Source organism: Lathamus discolor, chromosome 4 (assembly GCF_037157495.1).
Source record: "Lathamus discolor isolate bLatDis1 chromosome 4, bLatDis1.hap1, whole genome shotgun sequence".
In the NCBI taxonomy this organism is placed as follows: domain Eukaryota; kingdom Metazoa; phylum Chordata; class Aves; order Psittaciformes; family Psittacidae; genus Lathamus; species Lathamus discolor.
In genome coordinates, this window is record NC_088887.1 from 104402702 (window position 1) to 104427765 (window position 25064).

General features: G+C 42.6%; 1 protein-coding gene across 1 annotated transcript in view; it reads left to right on the forward strand.

Moving 5' to 3' along the window:
• Positions 1 to 25064, forward strand: part of STARD13 (StAR related lipid transfer domain containing 13) — a 321431-nt gene that overhangs the window by 10834 nt on the left and 285533 nt on the right. The window contains exon 2 of the mRNA XM_065678399.1: positions 12298 to 12352. The gene's annotated coding sequence lies outside the window, so the exon portion shown is untranslated. The remainder of the gene's footprint in view (positions 1 to 12297; positions 12353 to 25064) is intronic.

The following is a 25064-nucleotide window of genomic DNA, read 5'->3' on the forward strand; positions in this document are numbered from 1 at the left end:
CCCAGGGACATAGGACTCTCAGGGCTGGGCAGGAATTAGCTCACTCTGCCACTCCCCGCCTTCATTTGGCATGCTGTGATTCAGGTATCACAAGGTGGTGCTCGTGTACTTACGGCACATTACTCGGTAGCCAACACTTGAGGTGCCTGAGCCTCTCCTGAACCTTGTGCTCCATGTGACAAGTTGAACTAAACAGCACTGTTGGTGGCTGCACACGTGCTATACCAGAAGAGATGCCTGGTGAGAACAGCATCTCCAGGGATAGCTATCCCGTGCCGCCCTATGTCAGAAAAGATTAAACACTGAATGTTCACAGGATTGGTATGTGTTGCGATACTGGGCAATCTCTCTGGGTCCCTTATCAAAAGGCATTTTCTTGAGCAGATGTCATAAAATCTGGCCTAAATGCTTCCTTCATGTTTGTAATTCTCCCGTGAGAAGCAGACCCTGAAGATCTGTTCTCTAGGCTAAGGACCTTGATATCTTTTTCCATCCTCTTTTAAAGCTGAGCTCGCCGCTCCTCTCCAAAATGAAGTATTTTGGTGTTGTTTCATTCCAGTGAACATTTAAAACTGAGTATTCATCTTTTTTACCCAAGCTGTACTCTGTGTTTTACTTTCAGCATTTCCCGCTTATCAACTGTCTTTTTCTCCAACGCTGCTTGGCTGTAAGAAGGATACGTTAAAAAAATTGTGATATCTTAAAGGTCCTTTGTTATTGTACATACAGATCTATTAATACCAAGACTCTGCAAATCATACAAAGATGATACCTCAGAGAGCAAGAGAGGGATTGTAGATAGAAAGCATCTCTGGGACTATGTTTAAAGATGATAAACCATCTACTTTTCCTATAGATCTAGCAAGTGGCTCTTATTAGAATGAGAATGCAGGATGCTATTTCAGGAGATGGGAGAATGCAGAAGTCCTGTAGCTAATAAGGGCAACAGGATTACCGAATAGGCTACTGTGATTGCTGCTCATCGTGTACCTGAGTAAGAACTGAGCATCTCTTGCTCCACATTTCTCTGCACATGCCCTCTTTCCACATCCATTTTGCTACAAGTAATAGTCTGTGTCTGATACATGCTACTCTGCACATAAGATGACACATTACTAAGAGCTCTGACTTGTACTGTAATAAGGTCAGTGGTCTGCAGTTTTAAGCTACATACTGGAAAACTGTTGCTTGTTGCTTCTGGTTCTCTGAAAATTTTCTCTCCATGTTTAGTGATCATATTAGTGTTCTACACTTTCTAACAAATTCTGCATGCCCAACTCTTAGCTATTTCTTGAGTATTTCAGTATCAGTTCACTGAAGTAAAGCACATGTTGGAATGATGCTGTTGTTACCATTGCATATGCCAGTGATTCATATGCATGCAAACAAAAATAGTACTAACTTGCACAAGTTTGGAACAAGGACTTGTATGGTACAAAATGACTGCAGAAGCCATTGCTGACAACACTGCTCCAAAGAAATACAGAGAAAGTTTGAGCTTGTGTGGCATTCTGGCAAACAGAAGGAAATACATAAAGAACAAAGCATCTTTTCTTTCTCACTCAATAGAATTGCTTAACACCAGTGTGACAGCATTCACTGCCATCTCTTGAAATGCCTTCTCTAGCTGAAGGAAAAAAACCGCTTGTATTTTCTGTGATCGTACTGTGTGAGGACGCTGGGAAGGGATTTGCACAGTATGTTCCCTGCTTGCTAGGAAAGATGATGTTAATGATGATGCCGTTCCTATTTTACCATCTACTGGGTTCCATAAATGCCACTATACTGACAAAAGCAGCCAGCAGTAATAATATTGAAAATACAATTGAAACAAAATTTAAGTATATATTGGTTCTTCAATATGATTGCAAAGTTCAAATAATGTATCATGAATTTGAATGCATCCGGGCACATATTTTGAATTCCAGGTTAAGGTTATAATTCGTTAAAAAAAGACAACAGCATTCAAGCATGTACATGTGTACATGTACTACACCCAAAGGACTTTGACTCTTCCTGAACCCGTAGTTTCAAGGAGATTCACCTCAGGATCCCTCATTAGCTTCTCTATGTAATTTCCTCCTTTCATCTTCCTGAATACCAGTCCTTCAAATTCACCAAGGACCCCTACAATCAAGCTTTTCTGTCCTCTTTCCATACCACAGATCAGACCTTGAAGCACCTTCATGAAACACCTGAATTTCTGTATTATGTTCTCACCACTAATGTTCAGATTCCTGCACGGGTGTCACTGAGGATGTGATCTGAAGATAATGACATTGCACAGTTACAAAAGTATAAAAAAGGCTTTGTAAATGCTCTTAGAGTCCCTCTTCTACAGTATTGTATGCGCTGAAAGCTAAAGGGGAATAGATATCTTCTGGTTAAATTTTGAGGGTTTCAATTTTCATCCCAGTTTTGTTGGTTTTGTTGGCAGTTTGACACAAGCATTGAATTTTAGAGGTTTTTAAACCGTTCATATTATTTTTTTAAACTTTTACTTTCTGGTCATTCATAAGATAATGAAAAGCTGGATGGTGGATGAAAAGCTGGACGTGAGTCTGCAGTGTGCGTTTGCAGCCCAAAAGCCAACCACATCCTTGGGCTGCATTAAAAGAAGCATGACCAGCAGGTCGAGGGAGGTGATTCCGCCCCTCTACCCCACTCTGGTGAGACCCCACTTGGAGCACTGTGTACCGTTCTGGAGTCCTAAGTACAGGAAAAAATATGGACCTGTTGGAGAGGGTCCAGAGGAGGGCAACAAAAATGATCAGAAGGATTGAACACCTCTGCTATGAGGAAAGGCTGAAAAAGCTAGGGTTGTTCAGCCTGGAGGAGAGAAGGCTCCAGGGAGACTTCATTGCAGCCTTTCAGTACCTAAAGGGGGCTTATGGGAAAGATGGGGAGAGACTTTTTAGTAGAGCCTGTCGCAGTAGGACGAGGGGTAATGGTTTTTGACTAAAAGATGGCAGATTTAGATTGCATATAAGGAAGAAATATTTTACAGTGAGAGTAGTGAAATGCTCAGATTGGTTGCCAGAGAGGTTGTAGGTGCCCCATCCCTGTTAAAATTCAAGGTCAGGTTGCACAGGGCTCCTAGCAACCTGACCTCGTTGAAGATGTCCCTGCTTACTGCAGTGGGGTTGGAATAGATGAATTTCAAAAGTGTCTTCCAACCCAAACCATTTTATGATTCTATGATAAAATGGCTTAGGTTTGCAGCTTTTACAGAGATAATAACTCTCCACAATTCTAGTTGAAGTCTGCAGTTAGCACTACAGATTCAATACTGAAAAATGGCTCTGAAATGACTAGCACAAAACTTCACAATATGCTAATTGGAGGTGAAGTGAAGAGCAGTTAACATGTTTATATTGCCTCTCCTGCCTGAACTGCCTTTTTTAGAAAGACTGGACATGCCACTAAGGTACAGGATCTCTAGTCTTAAGCGCCAGTCATCATGTCCAGTTATCAATCTCTCTTTTTGGACAAGGGGAATGTGGTGGATTTGCTATAGCTTGACTTTAGTGAGCCTTTTGACACCCATGACATTCTCACTCAGAAACTGAGGACATATGTACGGGCTGCAACCACTGGACTCATCAGGAGTAATCAGTGGCGACTTGATGCTCAGCAGCAGTCTGGCAAATACAGAGTACCTTAAGGGCTGGCATGGGGCCTATTTTATTCAACATGTGCCTAACTACCTCAGTGATAACACCTGAGTGCACCCTTAGCAGATCTGCAAATGAGGGGGAATGGCTGATGCTGACTGGTGTGCTTCAGTGCAAGGTGATCATGAGAAACTTGAGGACAACGTCAACAGAAATACTATGAACTCTGTACATCCTCTTCAGCAAGAAGAAGGGGAAAGCTCTGCATGGGCAGCAGAACAACACCTGCACCAGTATGAACTGGAAGCAACTGGCTGAGTTGCAGACTGGCCCCAGTGAAAAGAACCTAAGAATCCAGGTGTCAGGTTGAATATGAGCCAACAATGAGCTTTCATCTCAGATGAGGCACTTCTTCCTCAACTCCATTGTAAAGACCATGGCCAGCATAGCAAGGGGTGTTATTATCCCCTCTGCTTGGCACTGGCTCATCTGGAATAGTGTTGAGTTTTGGGCCTAAAGCACATTACCTGAAGAAGATGCTGAGGTGTCTGGGACTAAGAGGAGGCCAGGAGTTGATCAAACAGCAGCCTACGACTATTTCAAGAGTTATTAAAAAGACTACAGAATCAAGTATTTCTTGGAAGTGGGAGATGCAGGACTGGCAACGGCCACTGAGTGTGTCTTAAGAGATTCAGGCTATGGTTTGAGAGACTAATGAGAGTGGTGGTGGAATCTCCACCCTTGGAATGGTTCTGAAAACTCAACTAGGAAAAGCATGGCTGACCTGACCAAGTGCTGAACCTCAAGAGGTCCCTTTCAAACTAACACTTCTGAGTCTATGAGAGATCCATAAGAATGCTCCTCTGGCAAGAAAATGAAGATTTTATTTCCTCCAGTAGTCATGGAGGGTGTTGGGGAAGTTTATTCCGTGTATATTGCAAGCACACACAAGCCTGAATTGTGCCATTGCAAAAATATGTCCACTTGCCAAAAAGAGAATAGCATGCCACATTCTTGTGCCATATCCAAAAAGCTGTATGGTCTTGGCAAGCATAATACATGAACCTAGGGCTGGCACACTCCTAAGGCATCACTTTTCCTCTTGCTTGGATCAAAGGCAGAGGTAGTTCAGCTCTGCCCAGAGCATGGCATAGACACATGTTGCTCACAATATGCACACTGGTGATGAGTCTTATCTGGCACATCCAGTGTTTTTAAAATACTCATAGAACAAGGAGATTTTAACTTTACAGACAGATTTCAGAATTCCAAGTTTTGTTTGACAGGATGAGAAGTCCATCTCTAAGAATAAAGGTATGTGGCTGTGGCCTTGCTCTTGGGGGAGCACATGAACACCAACCTGGGGCTCAGTGGTTAATTTCCAGACTGCAACTCAACTCTTGCTTTGTACGTGGGACTTGAAGGAAGCTGAGCACCAAGCTTCGAAGTCTGTCCCCACGAAGGTCTGGGTTGACAGGAAGTTGTAAGGGTCAGAGCTGCTCTGTTGTGAGGAAACTGGTATGTGGAGACATGACAGGGAACAGTGAATCCTTGGCTCTAGGACAGAGATCAAGGAGGAGATGAATGGAAACAGAACTTAATAAATCCAACTGATTCAAGCTATTTTTTAAATAGAATTACTTTCAAGATTGTTTCTGATAGATACAGAAGCTTGTGCTGTAAGAAGCAGGAACAGTACATTAAATGAGATAATGAATAATAGTGGATCATAGAAGCCTTCCAGAAATGGTAGAGAACTGCTGCAGTACGGACCTCACAGAGGTGGGGTCCCTGTTTTGCTAGCACCCATTCAGTAACTTTATAGATGAAAAAGAAAATAGACGTAAAAGAAACAGGGTAACTTTCTCTTCTGTATCCTCTCCCACTTTCATTCCTAAGAGCTTTACCCTGTGCAGGACTCATCTGAGAGCAAAAGGGGTGTCCTTGTTCATAGTTGCATAGTGTGACCTCTTAGACCTTATATTCCTTCTTACTGCTATAGCCACCAATCTCAAATAAGCCAGAATATATATTGCTGCTTTTGTGGATCAGAAAAACAGCCATCAAGAGAAGTGCAGAAAAGAAGCATCCAAGAATGTTGCTGCCTGCCATTTAATAATTAAAGAAGTATCACCAGCAACAGGGTGTCTGTAACTATGGAAGAAAGTTGCTTCCATTTTGCTTTTTCTTCTTTTTTTTTTTTTTTTTTTTTCGGGATTCATGGTGCATTTCCAATACTTCAGTAGTTATTTTTAAAACACCCAGTTCTGGGAAGCAGTGCCTGTGCCTTACAAAATTCTTCAAACCTGATGGGGTCACCATCTCCGGGCCAACATTTGTGTTTTGGGGATATGGAAGGCTTTTAGATCTAAGTCTATGAAATACCTTGTTCCCTATCAATCTGATCTTCAGAAATGGGCTAGTGCTATAGCCAGCTGACAGGGTGAAGAGGGAGAAACAGGGATATTTAGGAGGTAAAGTTCTCTGCTCTTAGAAGGCAGCATTTGCTCTTTATGAGAAACACAGACTTAGGTTCTCCTCTCTCTAGAGCTTTTAAAACTGCCCAGGGAGACCTCTCTGAATGTTCTTTCCAGCATTCACTTGAGAAAGGGCAATACATGTACTGTAGTAGGATTTTATTTTTACACTCTAAATATTGATTTACTCCTGCTTACCTCTTGCAGATCAACTCCCTTGGACCCACACACTATAATGTATCTTCACCTCCAGCTTCCCAGGTGGTATTTCGTAAAATCACAGGATGTTTTGTGTTGACCTTAAAGATCACCTAGTACCACCCCCCTGCATGGGCAGGGGCACCTTGTACTAGACCAGGTTGCTCAAAGCCCCATCCAACCTGGTCTTGAACACTGCCAGCAACGAAATCTGTTACTTTCAGTCCCTCCAGCACTTCCACTGTTCCTTGCCTCCCCCTGTGACCTCTGGAATGTAACCAGTTTAAGTTTGGATTCTGTAACTGACTGGAGGCAGCTTCAGTGAAAAGGAGTAGATAATAATTGGATTATATCTGAAAAATGAAAACCGAAAACTGTACGGGTAGCAGAGAAAAAGTGTGTTATGGCAAGTACATTTCATTAGACTAATTAATACATGGTTTAGGCATTTAAACCCTTTCCCACTAAAATGTCCTTCCTTTCTTGTATCAAGTAAACCTCATCGTAGCTTGTGTTAACTGAGTTTTATAGAAATTGAATTCCAACTGTGCAGTGATTGGCAATGCAGTGACAATGCCCAAAGCTTCCTTTCATTGTCCTGTAATTTAACCTTGAGTGAGCTGCATCAGGGGACTTCTGTGCCTCCTTGTGTTTGAGAAGATGTGACCTAATCAGTGTCCAGCCTGAGGGATGGGATAATGGCATGAGCTAGCATTCCTACAGGGTGACGTGCTGTTGTCACTAAGTGGAATCTTAAACTGAACTGCTGAAAGCCAGATATTTCAGGTCACTCCAGCAAACTCAGATGAATTTTTTTTTTGCATTTTGGGCATGTCAGAACACTTCATTTCAGTATAAATTAGTAAGAAACTCAATGTATACATCTTCCCTGAGAATATTAAAAAAATCAGGTTGGTATTTCCTGCCACGAATAATGACACTTTCAAGTCCTGTAGTTCTGGCTTACAATGAGAACAAATGGTAAAATGTCAAAGTATCCCACTGGATAAAAATGTTTTCTTTCTCAGCTGTGCTCTTTGGGAATGGGTGGAATGACGCGTTTCTATACTCATTTTTTATAATAGCTGTACGCCCTGAGACTGCTGGAGTAATTTTAAAACAGACCCTTCTATCCAAAAGTAAAATTGGCACATAGCTTTTTGATTCAGCTAACAGATGGTCTATGGTATTTATGAGAACAGTTGTTAAATGCTTTATAGTGTGACTCACCACACTGATAGCTGCATATTAATGGAAAGTGGACGGTGCTATCGCATTTGCAAGTGCTGTATTGTTAAGGGGAGCTGGTTGAGCTGATTTATGTAAACAGTTGCCCTCAGAAGTTCAGTCTACAGTATTTGTATTCTTTTTCAAAGTACTGTTTTTATGAGGCTGAAACCTGCTAACCTTACCGAAAAAAATGAAAATCTTTTAAACCAAACCTGAAACCTTAGTTTCTGATGGAAAAAAAATGAAGTTCAGCAGTTATTTATGTATATTTTTTAGAATTAATTTCTGAGATGGGTGATACTTCTATGTACTAACTGAAATTATCTAGGAAAAAATAAAATGTATTTATGATGCTGATATCAGTATATGATCTATTAGCTGTTAATCAGACCAGCCAGAAAGCATTCTTGCCTTTTCTTAGCATGAGTTATGAAGAATTTTAGATAGAAATTTGTTTTCCCCATTTTCGCTGTCTAAAATAGTTCTAGAGCAACATGATTGGATTGGATGCATTTCAGGTATTGTTTAAAATCCTTGCTGTGATGTTTTCAATTGAAACACTGTGTCTGTCAATTATTTCAAGAGCTGGAAAAACTGCTGAAAGCATGCCACAAATGTGATGAAAATTAAAAGGACCATAAAACAAGCCTAAACCACAAGACCATGAAAATTACTGCAAAGACAACTAGCTATCATCATCAAAACACTTATTTTGTTGCCTTTAGCTTGCATTTGTTTAGGTTGATTTTGTTTGCCTTTGAATGGTAAAGCAGCCTTAATGGAAACACTGCAGCTGAAGTGACATCAGCAGCACCACTGCAGTTTACTGTAGTTCATGCGAATAAAAATAATCCCTAATATAACTAGAATAAAATTGCAAACCTTGTTCTCTCCATCCGCTGTGTTGCAGACAGACTGGGGCCCAAAGGGAATAGCCCCTGATGGAGAAAGTCATTGAGAAGGTGCAAAGTTTAACCTTTTTCCCAGGATCTGGAAGGAGCCAAGCTCCACAAAGTACCCAAAATAACACCAGACTGAGGGCAGCCCTGCACTGCCCTCTGATTCCTCATCATCTCTGCAGGAATTTCATTTATCTAAGGCTGCAGTCTGGATTTAGGGGCATCCAAGCAAAGGGGGTGGTTGAAAAAGAGAAGTCGAGGACAATGCCAGAGACTCCCAACAAGCCCCAGAGAATTTTAACACTCCCTTGCTGCTCCCATGAATAATCAAACCTTATTTAAACTGTCTGGGTATCATTTTTTTCTCCTTCAGTTCCCACTAACCCTTAGTAAGTATAGTGAGATTCCAGTGAGATCCTTGGCAGAGTAAAGTCCTGTATGTACCATAGGCAACCATGCAGTGTCTGGCAAAGGCTGGTGAGACTCTTGCAGTATTCACCGAGTGTTGCAATACCGTTCTCTTTGCTCAGATGCCTGTTTGCTCTTTGGCCTTGGGGTAATGTAGCGAAGATAGAGAGGCTGTTGCAGGTACCGGCCTCCTCAGATGACCACTGACCCAGCAGCCTGCTTCAAAATCACTGACTGTGACTGGCAGCTATGCAAGGATGAAGTTTCTCTTGGGCTCTGTGTTTCAGCTGCAGAGACCCCATGTCTCCAGCAATGATGCAGGTTGGATTCTTTGGTACCCCTGAAAGTCTTGTCCTGAGGCTGCAGTAGTACAACTGTTTCATGCACATCTACCAGCATGTCCAGGTGGCTTCATGCAAGTCAATGAATTTGCCCAAGGCAGTGAATTGCATACTCGTGTGCTTGACAGAAGGGGACACAAAAGTTTGCAATATCAGGGTTTCAGTAAAACTCGTTATAAAATAAAAAAGAAGTGACAAATAAAAGGAAACAAGTATGAATGTTAGAGTTAGCTCAGATACAAACTTGTCTTAAAATGTCCTTAATATGCCTTCATTTTTATCCAGCTATTGCCCTTCTTTCAAAAAACGAGAATTAAACTTCCCTGTCTTTGAAAAACAATCAAAATCTGCAAACTCTACAGGAAAGAGCAGTAAAAGTAGGGGAGTTAGAGGAACTGATGAATGGGGAAAAAATACATAGAGCTTGGCGAAGCAGCGGCTCACAGGCAATGTGGTAAGTCTACAAATATTTGCAGGCTGTAAATACCGAGGACAGGAATTTAGTGTGACACAGACATAATCAGGACTAAAGGGAAAAGAAAAAAATTATATATATATATATGTGTGTGTGTGTGTGTGTGCCAGGCATGCAACAGACCTGGGAATTAATAGATGGCACACATGTCCTGTGGGGAACCACACTGTGTTGGTAAGTAGATAGGCTGAGAGAGATGACAGGACTGTTCATCTTGAATTGCTTTGGTAAGGTGACTTGCTACATCTCAGCCATTAATGCATATATGCTTAACTTTCAAGAGCAGGCCTGGCTGCGTGTTTAACTGGGGCTGGCAGGCCGAGTTACCAGGCCTGATGCTCACTGGGGCCGGCTGTGCCACCCCTTCCGCACCCAGCCAGGAAGGGGTAAGGCAGGTCTCAGGTGTGCCAATGCAGATTTGCGTCCCGCTTGTCACTGCCAGGTGAGGACGAGGCTGGATGGGGCAGAACTGTCTCTTTTGGAGGTCTGACCTTGCGCGGGATCTACGAAGGAAACATGAAGCTTGTGGAAAGCCAGCGAGGCTGGTGTGGCAACAGGGCCCACTGTGAGCACGCCTCCGTCCTGGCCATTCAGGGGAGGTTTCTGCAGGTTCCTCTGCATCACCCTGGCAAGGTACCAGATTCAACAGAAACACCCATTTCACAAGGCTTAACATTTTTTCCTTCACCTCACCTTTCAAAGTGCTGTTGGATCGTGCATCTCCTTCAGCAGCAAAAAGGGATCAAGGTTTGTGCTGCTGTGCTGCAGGGTGCAGCTCCAGGCAGACCCAGGTGGGCTGACCCGGCTCCAACCCCCAGCCTGGCCCTGGATGCAGGATCGGCATCAGGCAGGAAAAGCTCCGGCCAGCCTTGCCCTGGCCACTCCCAGCTCGGAAACCTCCGAACGGAATGTTCCCGGCTGGGAGCTGGGAACAAGTCCGCTCCTTGTCGCAGATGTGAGAAGGACCTTACACACCCCAAAGACGGGCCCTCTCGCTCCGCCCCGCCGGCGGCCTATGAAAGAAATCACTGCCACTGCGGCTCTTGGCTCATGCTAACGGGGAGTTATTTCCTGCTTGGGGCTTGCCGGCCTCAGCCCCTGAAAATGGGAAATTCCACCCTGAAACCGGCGGGAACTTACTCCACTGACTGAAGCCTGTCCCGTCTCAGTGCCTTTCTGCAGGAATTTCTCCTCTGGGAAACCGGTGGGTTCTGGGGATGGAAACAGGAGCTTTGTCAGAGTTTTAACCATCCTGATTATAGCCTCCACAGGAAAAGCATTGTAAAATGAGCCTCCGGTGAACTACTAAGCTAAGCTAGAATTTAGAAGCAAAAGTAATTTAATTAAACCAGCAAGTTATTCACAGACTAGAGCTGGCAGCTTTTATTACAGCCAATCCACTCTAACCCCCGCCCTGTCTGCAAAAGTGAGTCTGTTTGGTCAAATAAAGCTAATACTCTGAATTAATAAAGGCAGCACTTGGATTATGAGAGATGCAAAATGGGAAGGCCTTGGTCTCTTACTGAAGCAGGAAAAGGCACAGCTTTTGCACTGGTGTATTTACTGTTTTCCCTTCCCAGCATGTTGTGACTTGTACGTGCGCTTCCAGGAGTGAAAACAAATCTACAGATGTTAGTTCATCACGCTCACTGAGGTACGGTCTGATTTTTGACTCCGTGCACTGTGTTACTGCTGCACTTTCAACCTGTCTTAATGTACACGCATTTTTCTTGCTCTTGGTTCTGTGCAAGGTCCTGAGCACACAGTGAGCTGGGAAGCGGTGGGGTTATGTCTCTAAATACAGTTTCTAAGCTATTTGAATGTAAATGTCATCAGGTTAAACAGATGCGAGGAGAAAGTGGCCTCTCGGACTGACAGGCATGGAGCAAAGCTGCATGCAGGGGGCTTGCACAGCAGAGCCAGGCAGGTGTGGTGGAGGCAGAGGAGCAGGGAGCCTGCAGGCAGAAAGCCATGCAGCAAGGGGAGAGTGCCAGCTTTGGGGCAAAGGGAGGGAAAGCCAGGAGAAGCTGACCTGTACTGGGTCCAGAGCACAGCCAGCTCCCCAGTTACGAGGGGCTGGCAATGATCAGGACTTTTCCACAGGCATGATGTTGCAGGGATGGGGTTTGTAATCAAAAGCCATAATAGGGTTAGAACAGCAACTAGGAGAAAAAGTGAAGGAGCATTTAATACAGTGGTAAACGAGATTGTTTTTATTAAAACAGTATAAAGTAAGGGCAAAAGAAGCAAGGCACAGTTCCTGGCCTTAGGCTCTGGTGTTCCGGTGGCTGGTTTTGCAGCAGTGGCCCGAGGTCTGCTAAAGGCTCTGTCGTTGCTCCCACTGCCAAGGTCGCGATCCCCCTCCAGCCCCCTGTGCCTCTCCCGCAGCCGGTCTTGGGGTAGGATGGGGCACCCCCCAGAGCTGTTGTACTGACACCAGCGTTCGCCTGGCACCGGTGTCCCACAGAGCAGCTGCTGCCTGTGACCGGCGGCAGGCGAGCGAGCGGCTTTCCACATGTGCTCCCAGGGCCTCCCGATTGGTGTGCTCTGCAGAAGGGGCTGGTCCTTGAAGTCAGCTCCTGTGCCTGTGACAGATGATATTTTTATGCAAGAAAACAAAACCAGGATATCTGATGGACTGCATTATCTTTCCAGACAGCTTGGAGCTACAGCTGCAGAGTAAGAAGTTTTATGCTTAGACTTCAAAGCTGTGAGTGGAATTTAAACATTGGTTTTAAACACCTACTTTTTTTTTTTTCTACTTTTGTGTGTGTGTGTGCAACTTTGCATGAAATACGTATGTATCTGCATGATAACTTTTCATTACCAAGCAAGCTGTTGCGAATTCTCCTAAGATGAAATAATTACTGCTTTGGAAAACTTCACAAAGTGTTAGCTGTATTTGCAACTGGACTAACAGAATGTGCACTGTGGAGGAGGAGGATGCTCTTTTCAGTGAATGCAATTAGTCTAGCTGAAAATGGTTTCAAATTATCTTTTCCACTAGAAAATGTGTTTGAGCAGGACTGGTTGTGCTGAGGGAGACTCTCCTGGGAGTTATCAGCAAATGTCAGGCTGGTCTGTGTGTCTGTCACAGGCGTCATTTGATGTTTGCTTGTATAGGGAGAGGGATTAGGTTAAAACCTGCTGTCACCATTATATGGCACTGTGCTCGCTGGATGGAAAATCTGTTGGTACCAGGTGTGAGCAAGCTGGCCAATTAATGATGATTGGATGAAATTAGTTTAACAGAATATTGTCCACTATGATGCAGATTTGTAGAAACAATTTTAACAGATACATAGCACTTACTAGTGCACAGGGGGATCATTCTTGTAGCCGAAACATTAACCTGCTCTTTCTTGCATGTGTTTGGGTAGGAATAATGAAATGGTTTTCTGTGGGAGACTCCAGGGGCTCATATCTAGGTTGGTAGTCTACAGATGAGCAGGCAGTTTGGGACTCCAGGCTTGTGACATTTTCTCTTCCCTATGGAAACCATCCAGTATGGTCTAGGATGACCCCTGTCATCCCAGGATGTTATTTTGTATACCTTGAGTGAAAAGAGATACGTGTTGGAACTTTTCTTGATTCATTGAGATGTTATAAACCTGAGATGCATCCAAAACCCAAACACTGTTCCCAATTTAACATATATTTTCCTTAGAAAGCAAACAACTTCATGTTTCTGTGCCTTGGCAAGTGCACTGCATCAGTTTATACTTTTATATTTTGGTGGACCCAGGTGAAATCCAAAGGTGATATGAAAAGAAAAATCGGTGGCATGTTATTGCTAAATAGATATGGCAGAAATCCCATCCCTGGTGGATCCACCACCACTTGTTCTCCATCTGGGCATCTCCAGATCACACAGCAACACAAACAACAATCAGATGAAGTATGGGCATACAAGTGCATTTCTGCTGAATTAGTCAGAGCACACACCATGGGATGTATGCAAACTCTGTACAACTGGCAGTGAGGCAATTCAGTCCATTGCCTGGTTCAAAGTAAATGTCAATATTTCTTTAACAAATGAACTGCTAGAGTAAATCTATACCATCTTGCTACTCTTACATCATTGATTGCAGAATTGTTGTTAGAGCACTGGGGTATCTAAAGTTAGATTTACAGTATTATCAAGCTGTGGCCTTAGTGAATCTGAGCTTATTGGAAATAATACAGTGATGATAAATTTCTTTTACCATCATTCCTTTCTTCTATCTTCTGTTGATCACTACAGCAGGGACATCCTGGATTTGTCCAGCAGAGCAAAATAGTGTTTTTCCCCAAGCTGAATTTGGCACTGACAGAAAAATGCTCCCACGGAGAAAACTGTGAAACTCAACACATTTCAGGCAGAGAGGCCTTCTTAACTGATGTGGAGGAAAGTCTAAAAGGAAGATGTCTTAACCCAAACTGCCAACAAATGAATAATGAATTAGTGTTCTGTCTTGAACAAATTGTAGTATTTTCATTTTAATAATGTTAAAACCAATCCATTTTTTTTTCCATTTGCTAAAATAGAAAAGGAAGGTTAAAAAAAAAATAAATGAAGGTACATACAGAAATGCTTTTCAGTGGCCTGCCCTTTAAATGCTGATAAAGTCCTTCAACTAAAGGGCCTCTATAATCCTTATAATGTAAAATGTTTCCTTTTCATGTGACATAGTTTGGTTCTTCTTGCTCCCCTAATTTGGCAGTTTTCTCTCTATTAGATATTGCTACCTAGATAGAATGGGCCAGATTCTCAGCATGAATAAAGAATAGCTTCATTGAAGTCAGTGACATGACCCTGGATTTGTTCCAGTGTGACTGGAGGTGGAATGTGGCTCCATATATGCATCTGGCATCTCTGCCAGGCTGGGCAAGGAGGTAAATGAAGAGCTACTGCAGTTGTGCCTGTTGCTAGCAGAGGGTCCTGCCAGCTTCCAGTTGTGCTTTTACTTGCATCTTCTTCCAAAAGAAAAGATTAAACAGCACAATCTCAATTCTTTTCCACCAACTTCAATTATAGCTTTTCAAACTATGGATGGTTTTGCAGAAAGGTGCTAAATCCAACTACTTGCTGTCATGCCTTGTCTAACCCTTTGACATAAACCTCAAACAGTCTATTTTCTTTCTTCCTGCTCAGAAAGATTCTAGTTTTTCTGTGCTAACTTTTAGGTTTATTCTGTTCTTTACTGGCGATGTTTTAGGAAGCTTGGCTTCTTGCTGTGAAAGTGTTGCTCTCTGTGTTACTCCGGGACCTCCTGGAAGCTGCTTCGCCATTCCTGGAGAAAGCTCTGTTTCCGCATCTGTTTTGTGATGATAACCACACTGTTCCCACGGCCACCTACCCAGCAAAATAATTCCCAGGTCTTTGTCATGGAGAGACTAATGGGATTATTTTGTACTATAGGTGTGGCTTCCTTATGACCAATCTGATTTCCCTGTTCTGTGTGCTAGGATAGTCCAGAGCTGCTGCCCTGAAGAGAGGAGAGGTTTTGTGTGGTTGTCTGCAGACTCTGTCCTGCCTCCTGAAATTTATCCCAAAGGCATAAGCTGGCCAAGTTTCAGATGGGAGAGCCAGCTCATACTGCTATTGCTGCTGTAAATGGCTGGTTTACACTTCTCTTGTTGCAGCTAAAGAACTGAATTTTGTGATATTTTTACCAGTGGCTATTCATCCCTGCTAGTCGGAAATGCCAAAACTACAAAAGGATCGTAAGGGGAGGACTCCACGTAGGGTCTGGTGTGAGGCTGGTTTCTTGGTTAGTCTGAATGAGAAGCAAAACCATGGACTGTTCAGATTTTAAGGAGTTCATTACAAGTGCCACCTGGTGCGTGGATTTCCAAGAACACTCAAGTCTCTAAACATTTAGCAAGACCAAGAAAAAAAAACACCAGCGAAGCCAACAGGCAGGGGGGTGCCTGCTCCTTGGTGCTTCACAAGTTCCTAGAATGAAGCGGGCTCATATCTACCATTGAACTGGGGATTAGATGAACCTAGGGATCAGCTGAACTGCAGCTGAAATAGTTTCTTTTGAAGTACTTTCTGTCATTACTTATATATTTTTGTGCTGTGTGGACACGTTCTCAACAACAGCATTCTGTTAGTCCAAAACAACGTAGTGTGGTGTTTGAATGGGCAGAAGGCTTACCTGTAACACAATGTTTGTATGATGAATGCAGCCTAACTCCAAAACTTTTATAAATATTTATAGAATTTTATCAAAACTTTAAAGTTTTATAAAATCTCACCTTTTATAACTATTAGCATTCTGTTGCATCTGGTGCTGATGACAAGAACGTGTCACGGGCAGTTTATTTTGGAACAAGTAGTTCCCCTGGGGCACTAGAAAAATGTGTCCGATATTTTATTTTTTAAATTAATGCTCTTCTTCCATCTATCAGTTTGTGAGATGGGCATATTTGTTGTCAATACTTGTTGTCAATAAGGACTATGAAAGGGAATAAGCAGAAGAGGAGAGGCAATGGCTTAGCACATACAAGAGTCTGCAAATCCAAGGAGGTTTGTGAACCTGAGCGAAAACACCTTGGCTGCACCACTGCTAATATCACTGTTTTTTCAGGCCTGAGAAGTATCACAGTATAATCTCATAAAATCTGTGTGAAACTGGGGCCTTTGAGTCACCTGAGAGAAGCTGTCCAGAAGCAATGTGTGAAAGGAAGGGAGTTACAGGGCAAAGGAAAGCACTGAAAAAACACTCTTGCTAATACTACACAAATGCTTCTTGAAGCTGAAAATGAGAAAGCACAAAAGGTGGCAAGGGGAAAGATGAGGGTATGAATAAGAGTCATGTACCTCTGATGTTGCTTTTTACCCTTTGTGCTATGTGTTTTGTGCCTTAGGGAGAATGAATAATGCACTGTTTTGAAGACAAATTAAGCTACCTTAATGCATAATACATTGTTTTGAAGACAAATTAAATTACCTTAATTAAATTTCTGGTTGTGGGCTCTCATAATAAAAGGTGTATCCATGTGCATCATTTAGGTTCACACACTTTTAAGGGTGATGTGCACAGCAGGAGGGAGGTGCATCGGTGAGCAACCCAGACCACAAGCTCTCTGGCTGTAGCCAGAAAAATTAGAGGGATCCCAAATGCAGTTGAACCCAAAACCTTTACAACCACAACTAGATTTTTCAACATATAAATCCCAGCTGTTTCAGTGCCACTATGTTATGTCCTGAACTAACTGAACTGTGAATGGCATATCTGCCCATCACAAAAACCACTATCTTTTTCAACAATTTACGTATCATATAGAGCCAGCAGGTGGTATGGTGTAAGTTATGTCCTGACCCTTTATGAATAAAATGCTAACAGCCCTTTCACTGGCATATTACTGTGGTGACACAAATGGAGAAATTAAGTATATTTTAAATACGGGACATTTAAATAGCTAAGTTGTGAGCAAACCAATGGTACTGACTGTAATATTTCAGAGTTTAGCCAAAGAAAAGTCTGAAAATAATTTGGATATTGTCTGTCATCACCTCAAGCTGAAACTTCAGGAATTCCAATACATATTTTTATTCCTTGATACATATCTTTACACCTTTGTATCTTCACACTAACCTTCACGTCTTCATACCTATCTTTATTAACCAGCAGAATTTAGGCCCACCTCTTTCTAACTCTTGGAGACAAATACAGATTCACCCTCTGTGCAAGGCAGGATGCTGGCCTTGATGATAACCAAGAAAATGCATCTCAAAAAAAATCCAGGCAACTGAAAGCGAAAATAACTAAAGGCAACATAAACATTCATGATTTTTAAGCACTTTGTGAAGTTTTTAATGGGTGGCTGGAGCAGAGTCCAGTTTTGAGTTGAGCGGTGTTGCGAATCCACTAGACCTAATGGGAGCAGAAATAATATATAATCAAGGTGCACTCACACACTTCATAAACCCTTCAGAGGACTCCTCCTGTGTAATTTCTGCCTTTGAAACATCCTGCACTGAAGCACAGCAACAGTAATCACACACAGCTCAGGCTGGGGAAGAAAGATAAGGGTACTCTGTATCAAGAGAGCAGTATTGGGAAGGACGACTGTGACTATATTTGCTGGAATTTGGCAGGGGCTAAAATTTAAAACATTGCAAAACACCATGAGAGCTGTGATGCCAGTATAGGATGGGGATATCAGTATCAGCACAGTCCGACATGCCTGAACACAAGCATCAATGTTGAGGTTGCCTGAGCTGTTGGTATTTCATCATTTTAATTGCAATAATACTTAGAGGTTAAGCTCCGCAGTGCCAGCTGCGCCTATCCATGGCAGTACACCTACATAGTATGTCTGTACTCCATGTTTTCTGCCCCACTGGCAAAAAAATACCTGTGACCTTAACTTTGAGGTGATTTAAGCAACCCTGCCTGGCTGCAGGGCAGAGGTAAGTTACCCTGCCCACTCTCAGTGCTAAATCTGAGGCCGCACTTGGATGCTGTGTTTTCCAAAGGCCTTTTCACTATATCCCAAGAGGGAAGAGGAAATGTTACTGATGGGACTATGTGAGTGCAAATCTCTGCAAGCTGGGAGTGACAGCACCATGTCCTGCCATGTCCACAGCAAGTGCCCTCACCCAGGAGAGCACTGTGCAGGCTGCAGGAGGCATAGCTGCTGCTCCCTCCCATGTCACCACTGAATCACTGAGAGGGATCCCAAGGGATGTGCCAGGATGCCTTCCTGAAGCAGCTTCTTGGGCATGGTGGAATAGTGCTACATTGTCCCTCAGGCACCACTGCACTCAGTTACTTCATTGTCCCTCCAAGGAACTTGGGCACTAAACTTCAACACCTTAAATTATGCTGCTAGGATCAGGAGCTCTGATGCATCAGGTGGGCATCTAAGACAGGAATGCTAAAACTCACTCAGAATTTCCAAGCAAGTAAGTAAAAATAACATTTTGATTCTTGATAATACCATCCCAACTTGGATTAAACATACAGATGTTAGCTAGCAGAAGGGGATGACAAAAGGGGATGACAAAAGGTAGGATGTTTTATATAGATAATTTGCATACACAGTATTGAAGTTGGCAGTCTGTAAGTGATATATCTACTCTTCATTGCTGCTCTTGACTGAGATGAGAAAACCCTATGATGTATGCACCCTCCCTTTTCACATTTTGATGTTGACTTCCATTTACTTTTCCCCCAAACCTTAAATTGCCAAATGCTTCTGAGAAACATCTGCATGGAATTGAGATGCTTCTCCACACCCTTTGCAAATGTAAATTAACTAATCTTGCAGGAGTAAATGACAGAAAAGTAATTTCCCTTTATCACGACAAACAGTATTGCAGTATAAGACTAATGACTACAATTTAAGCAGCTATGAATTGTGCATTAGGGAGCTCTAGGCCTGAATATTGCTCACAATGAAATTTAAATTGCATTTTTTTCTACATCTAGCTGTTTATAAATAACACTGCAGTTACAACCACAATAGTAATTTTTGTCACCATTTTCTAACTGTCACTGACAGTAGAAATAAAAGATCTAGCTAGATGATGGTCAGTGCAATAAACAGAGTTAAAATACTCTTTATTACACTCAGACTTCACTAGAAATGGGAACAAGCTGAAATCCTAGACACATCCACAGCATGAAGTGTAAGTGCCTTGAAAACCTAAGCATTTAGCAGACAGGATCTCTTTCAGTGGCGGGTAATAAAAATAATCCAATCAATCAATCAATAAATATTTTCTGCGGCGCTGCAATAAAGAATACCTGCTTGTCAACTTGAAAGCTTTGTTGGCAAGTTTGTTCCTGGAGTTTTCTCCGAATCAGTTATCATCAGAATACAGGGTTCCTTGAACTCTGTTATATAAGCTGAGATTTTGACACAAATTTCTGGCTTGGACATAGCTCTCAATCTACCTGGCAACCATATTTATATGCAGAAGAATAAGTAGTTTAATATGTATTGTAGTAGCCTCCAAAACCTGCTGGATCCTGCGTATTCAAGTACTTCCACAGGTGTGCTGTAAGCTCCACAGATTTCAGTCATTTGTAATGCATTCCATGCTTGCACCCACAGCGCTACAACCCCCTCTGACTGTGCAGGCATCCCACATGCGTGCTGCTAAAATCTCTTATTTACAGTTAGCTTGTGAGACTGATCTTCCTATGAATAAGCGATAACTAAGGGACAGTCCTGCTTATAGTTTGGATGTGGCTCTTTTTACAACTCCTCGGCATGAGAGAGTACACCAGCAATCTTGACTGTGACGTATCTTCGTGGCGGGTTGGAGCTGAGGGCTTGGCACCCATTCTTTACATGTGTTTTACTACATGTGGACATGAAATCTGTGAGGGCATTTCTTAACAGCAGCAGAGCAGGTTAAGCTGCCCACACAGCTGTAGCCACAGCCATCTCGACGCTGTGTTTTATATGTGGGGTGAGCATGGGCATCCTGTGGACAGTGATGCTGGAGCCACAGCTGGGAGAGGCAGCCACATCTGCAGGGTGCTGGTCCTCAGCGCTCCTCCTCCAGCCTGGGTACTGTACACATATACCCACAAACTCTCTGCTTCTTGGAAATGCTTTGTCTGAGAAGCGCAGAGCTACCCAAATGGTAGAAGAGAAAGCAATAACATGCTTTCTTTGTATAGATTCAAAATACCCTTTGTTACTCTGCAGTTGAGCCATTGCCCTCTAATTTCTCACTGGTTTTACAATAGGAACAAGTTCTCAAGACAGGGCTTCACAGAGGAAAAAGTGTGTTGAGTAGGGGGTGGTGTTGGTGAAGCAGACATAGAAGATGACATCAAGAAATGCAGATGTAAGCATTAATGTATGATGTGTGTTGCCTCAAGTAAATGGAAATCAGCATCTACTACATTTATATAAACCAGGCAAAAAGTAATTATAGGTCGAGATAAACAACTTCAGTGTAAATACAAGCATTTCTGCATGCTCCTCTGCGATAATGGGATGATTTACTGATGTAAAGAACTTCTTTGCTGCAGTCTGTGTATTAACTAGCATAGCTGTGTCTGCAAGACATAAAAAAATTATATGGTTTTCTAATAGCCCTCATAGAGAAGTAGTAAAGGTTCTAAAAGAGCAGTGGAAGAAAAGACAAGCTGAAATAGAAACAGAGGCAAATGAATAATTTTGTGCATAGAGGACTCTTTTTTAGGGATTTTTTTGCAAGCATCCTAAACACTGTTTTCTGTTCCTCTGACCCATTCTTACTACTTGTAACCTTAGAGAGGTACAGATATCACAGCTGTCTAATGCCTGCGAAGGAGAAAAGGAAATAAACAACTTAAAGATGTAGATCCTTGGGCTGCCAAAAAATGTATAAGATCATGATTAATGGAAGAAATAATTTCATGTGACAGCTGGTGAGAATTTACCTCGAAAAAAGGAATATTGAATCTGAAAGTATACACCTTGAAACTGGTTGTAATTGAAAGCCACTACAGTAGAATAAATTTGAAACCTTTTACTAGTGGCTAAAATATTTTCTCTTTCAAGCAAGTCCTACATATTAGCCTCAGCCTGAGAATAAATATTTTGAGTCAAGAATTTTTTGATAGAAATCCATAATTACCTTTGCAATATTGCTGGTATCCATCTACTTAGCAAAGACTTTGACTTTATTAGCTATTTAATCATCTGAAATACTCTATTACCAAATGCTCAGGGAGAACAATGTCTCTGTCAGATTCTGCAGCTGTTGGGTTTATGTTTAATAACCTGCTATATTTCAGACCCTGTAGAAATTAGTCACTGAAACTCTTCTTCTTTTAATCAATCCCCAGAGTAAAGATATGGCTAAACTAAATCTTTCTTTGAAGCTAGCTTCACAGGGTTTTCATCCTCACCTAAGATTTAGATTGCCTCAGAGTCTCTGTCAGCAACCTGTGTTGCTCCAGATTAAAAAGGTGTGATTTTAAGGTCATGTTCTTGTGTGTGTGGCAGCTGATGGGGACTCTACCCCAATCTCAGTGGGAGCAGGGATGGGGAACTCCTGGTGGTGTGCTTCCAGAGCCATGGCACCTGGGCATGATCTGAACAGCAATCCTATCTGATGACAAACCTCCCAGCTGCCAAGAAAATGATGGAAATAAGGCCAGTGGGGATGCAGCTCTGGTGTAAATGGGAGTGACTGACTCACCCTTTCTCCCCAGGAGGCAGCCCCAGGCAATGTGGCTGTAACCTGGGGGATCATTATTCTACGTGCTCTGGCCAGCGCCATGTATTTCTTCCAGGAGACAATGTGGGGGCAGAACAGCAATGGGAAAGTCTCCAGAAGTTTGGTAGGGCTTAGAAAACATGCAGAAATGTTAATGAGCATATGCCTGATTCTCCTGGTAGAGCTGCACCCATAAGTAACTCCCACATCTCTTCTGCACGCAAGGTGTTTCTGGCCAAGTTAGTCAAGGCCAGCCTTTACTATGTTCTTTGGCTAACAGCTCTAGGGCTGAGTCAGTGTCAACACCTTGCAAAGCCAAGGCAGCCAGGAAAAGTGTTCTGAAGAGGCCAAGCCTTCTAGGCCAGTGCAGTAAAGAAAAACTGGGATTCAGAACAGGGAGGGAAACTAAAGCTATTCTTCATTTAAAATATTGAATTATGCAGCTGAGGAATGGAATAACCCAGTATCTGTTTTGTTCCTCTACCACTGCCATTCTCTCCGGTGCATTCCTTTGACATGAGTTCAGCCTGTATCATCTCCCCCCGTTGCTGATCCCATGTCAAGCTAGCTGAAAGGCATGGAGTGTAGGGGAAAATGCTGCTTTTTGCAGATTGCAAACTAAGAGCACTTGGTGGGTTTCCCAAGCATTAGGGCTCCAGGGACAAGAGATTTGTCTTAGGGCTGGTTGGGAAAGGTTCTGCAGCTGCCTGGAAGTGTTTGTATTTTTACATTGTTAATAGAAATCAGGGTGGGTCTCTACAGCTGGGAAGACAAAGGGCAAATGGATGTCAGGGCTATTACACAGATTCAGCAGATGTCTCCTAGCCTTCCTGGAGCCAATGGTAATGAGAGCAAATAGTTCCTCGCCCTGCCCATAATGAAGACTTTCTATGATAGGAGGACTTTTCTTCAGGGTACAGTGAATGCACTGACAGTTGGCTTCACAGTCTCACCTTGCTTCAAACTTACCTGCGCTGATGGCTGGGGAGATGGCAACAAAAACAATAGGTAGACGAAGAACAAAGTAGAAAGAAGTAGAAACAAAGACCACATTCACCTAACCACTGTCAGATTAGCATGAGCTGCAGGACACCAAACAGAACTAGGTTTCAAGGAGAGATTTTGAAGAATTTACTGTGTTAGCTATGTTAAAAATTAAAACTATACTTAAAGGTTTTAGCTATATTAATACCTGTGTTCAAAGTTTACTAGGTTAACTTTAAATATGAGGGGAAGAAAAGCAAGAGAGGCAGATGATAAACAGGAAGCTGATCTGCTGCTCTTAGCTGGGCAAACTGAGGAACAATTAGTCTCGTAAGCTGTAAGATTTGATAGAGAAGGTGAGCTCAAAGGGTGGGACCATACACGGAGGACCACAAGTCTGTGTCTGTGGGGAGGATGAGGGAGGATGACAAGCTGATCTTCTCAAACCAGGATGCAAAGAGCTTTTGTTTTTATGGATTTAAATGTGGTAGTTCAGAGGGTGTCTGAATATTGCAGTGAGGAGGGGATCCTGGCCTAACATTATCAAGATTTGGCCTTACAGAACAAGATACAAGCATAGTCAGCCTAGAGAGAGGACCCTTTTGGTGATGCCTTGTGGAGAGGGCACCCTTTTGGTAATGTTTAGTGGGCCATTGTATTGTCACAGGAGCAGTGAAATGAAGGACAAAAATGTACAAGCATCATTTTACTGACATTGCTTCTGATGTTGAGCCTGTCAGTAGCCCACTTACATCATACTGAAGGACAGTCCAAATTATTTTAATTACTTTCTTTAGGAAGACTGATGTGCCTTTTGCCTTCAGGTAATGTCCAGCCTTACAAATTCTGGTCCTGCACGTTCTCAAAACTTATGCTTTCTCTCCAGCCTTCCAGTTGCTTGAACGTGTTTTCTTCTTTTCTTCATCTGGATCTTTTTCTGTGCTGGCCTTTCTCAGTGCCTAATGCAGGCATTACCGTACTGACTAAGGCATATTCTCTGAATTCAAATTCTTTTTAAAACACTTTACTACTGGGTAGTTCTCCAGGGAAAACTGCCTCTTGTGCTGCTGTCTATTTCGTTTATCCCAAAGCTCAGGTTCGAGCACATCTCTTTGACATCTCCTTTATTTGATGTCACTTCTCAGCCCTTCCCACTTTTCTCCTTCCTGCTCCATTGTTTTAATTCTGTGCTCATCTGATTTACCCTGTCAGCTCTGCTGAAGCTATTTGGCCCAATTCTCATCCTAATTACGGAGATGTACTCCATAAAGATGGAGCCAGAGGAGTTATTCTGGTAATTGCTGCTGATACACCGGGATGTGAATCTGGGAGTGATTTCTGTCCTTCAGTAAATTACATGATTTTGTCAATATCATTGAATAATAAATAACCTGCTCTCATTTAGAGTACTCAATACCAAATGTAAAATTTTTAGATTAATTCTAAAAACAAATCCTTCTTACTATAATTGTCTGTCTAACAAATGATGTCATCTGGCAAACAGGAGTTGCTGAAGAATCTCCTGACAATACGGTCATAACTGGCAATAAGATGGTATTCCCTGTTGTGTAAACCATCAAACAGACGTGACAGTCAGGCTAGCCTTCAGTGGCCTACAGCAGGGAAGACTTTAAAGATGAAATTTATTTTGAAACATTTAAAAATATTTTGAAACATCTGATCTCAGGAGTAAGGAGGAAACTGGTCATTGTTACCTGGAAGATGCGAAGCTACAGGGAGGAATAGCATAAATCTGTCAGTTCTTCAAGAAAGAAAATATTTTCCCATTAAATACAGCTTGAACCTTCCCTAGTGCTTCCTTCTCATCAGATATTTAGCTCACTGAAGCTGCATTTTCTCAGAGCATCACACTTTGGCTGAAAACACAGCATGGCTTCTTGCCAGATATAATGATTTAAAGATACTTGTGTGCTTACTTGACTTGCTTTGAACGGATTTAACTACTGGGTTTTGTACTGTCAACTCCTTACATTGCTGCAACAAACCTTTTCCTATTATGCTCCTGGTCTCCCAAACTCCTTGCCTCTACAGGTTAGGGACACTGAAAAAATGTGTAACTCTGGAGTGTGCTGACAGCATGTGGTAAGCATGTTGTTGAATGGTGCCGATTTGAGCAAACCTGGGTCCATCAGGGAATTCAGCCATGTGCCTGGAGGCTTCCTGGGAATGCCTGCTGGGGAAGGAGTTCCCTGGCCAGCAGTGCCTTATGTACATCTGAGCTGACTTACAGGCAGGAGGGACAGTCTCCAGAGCTGCT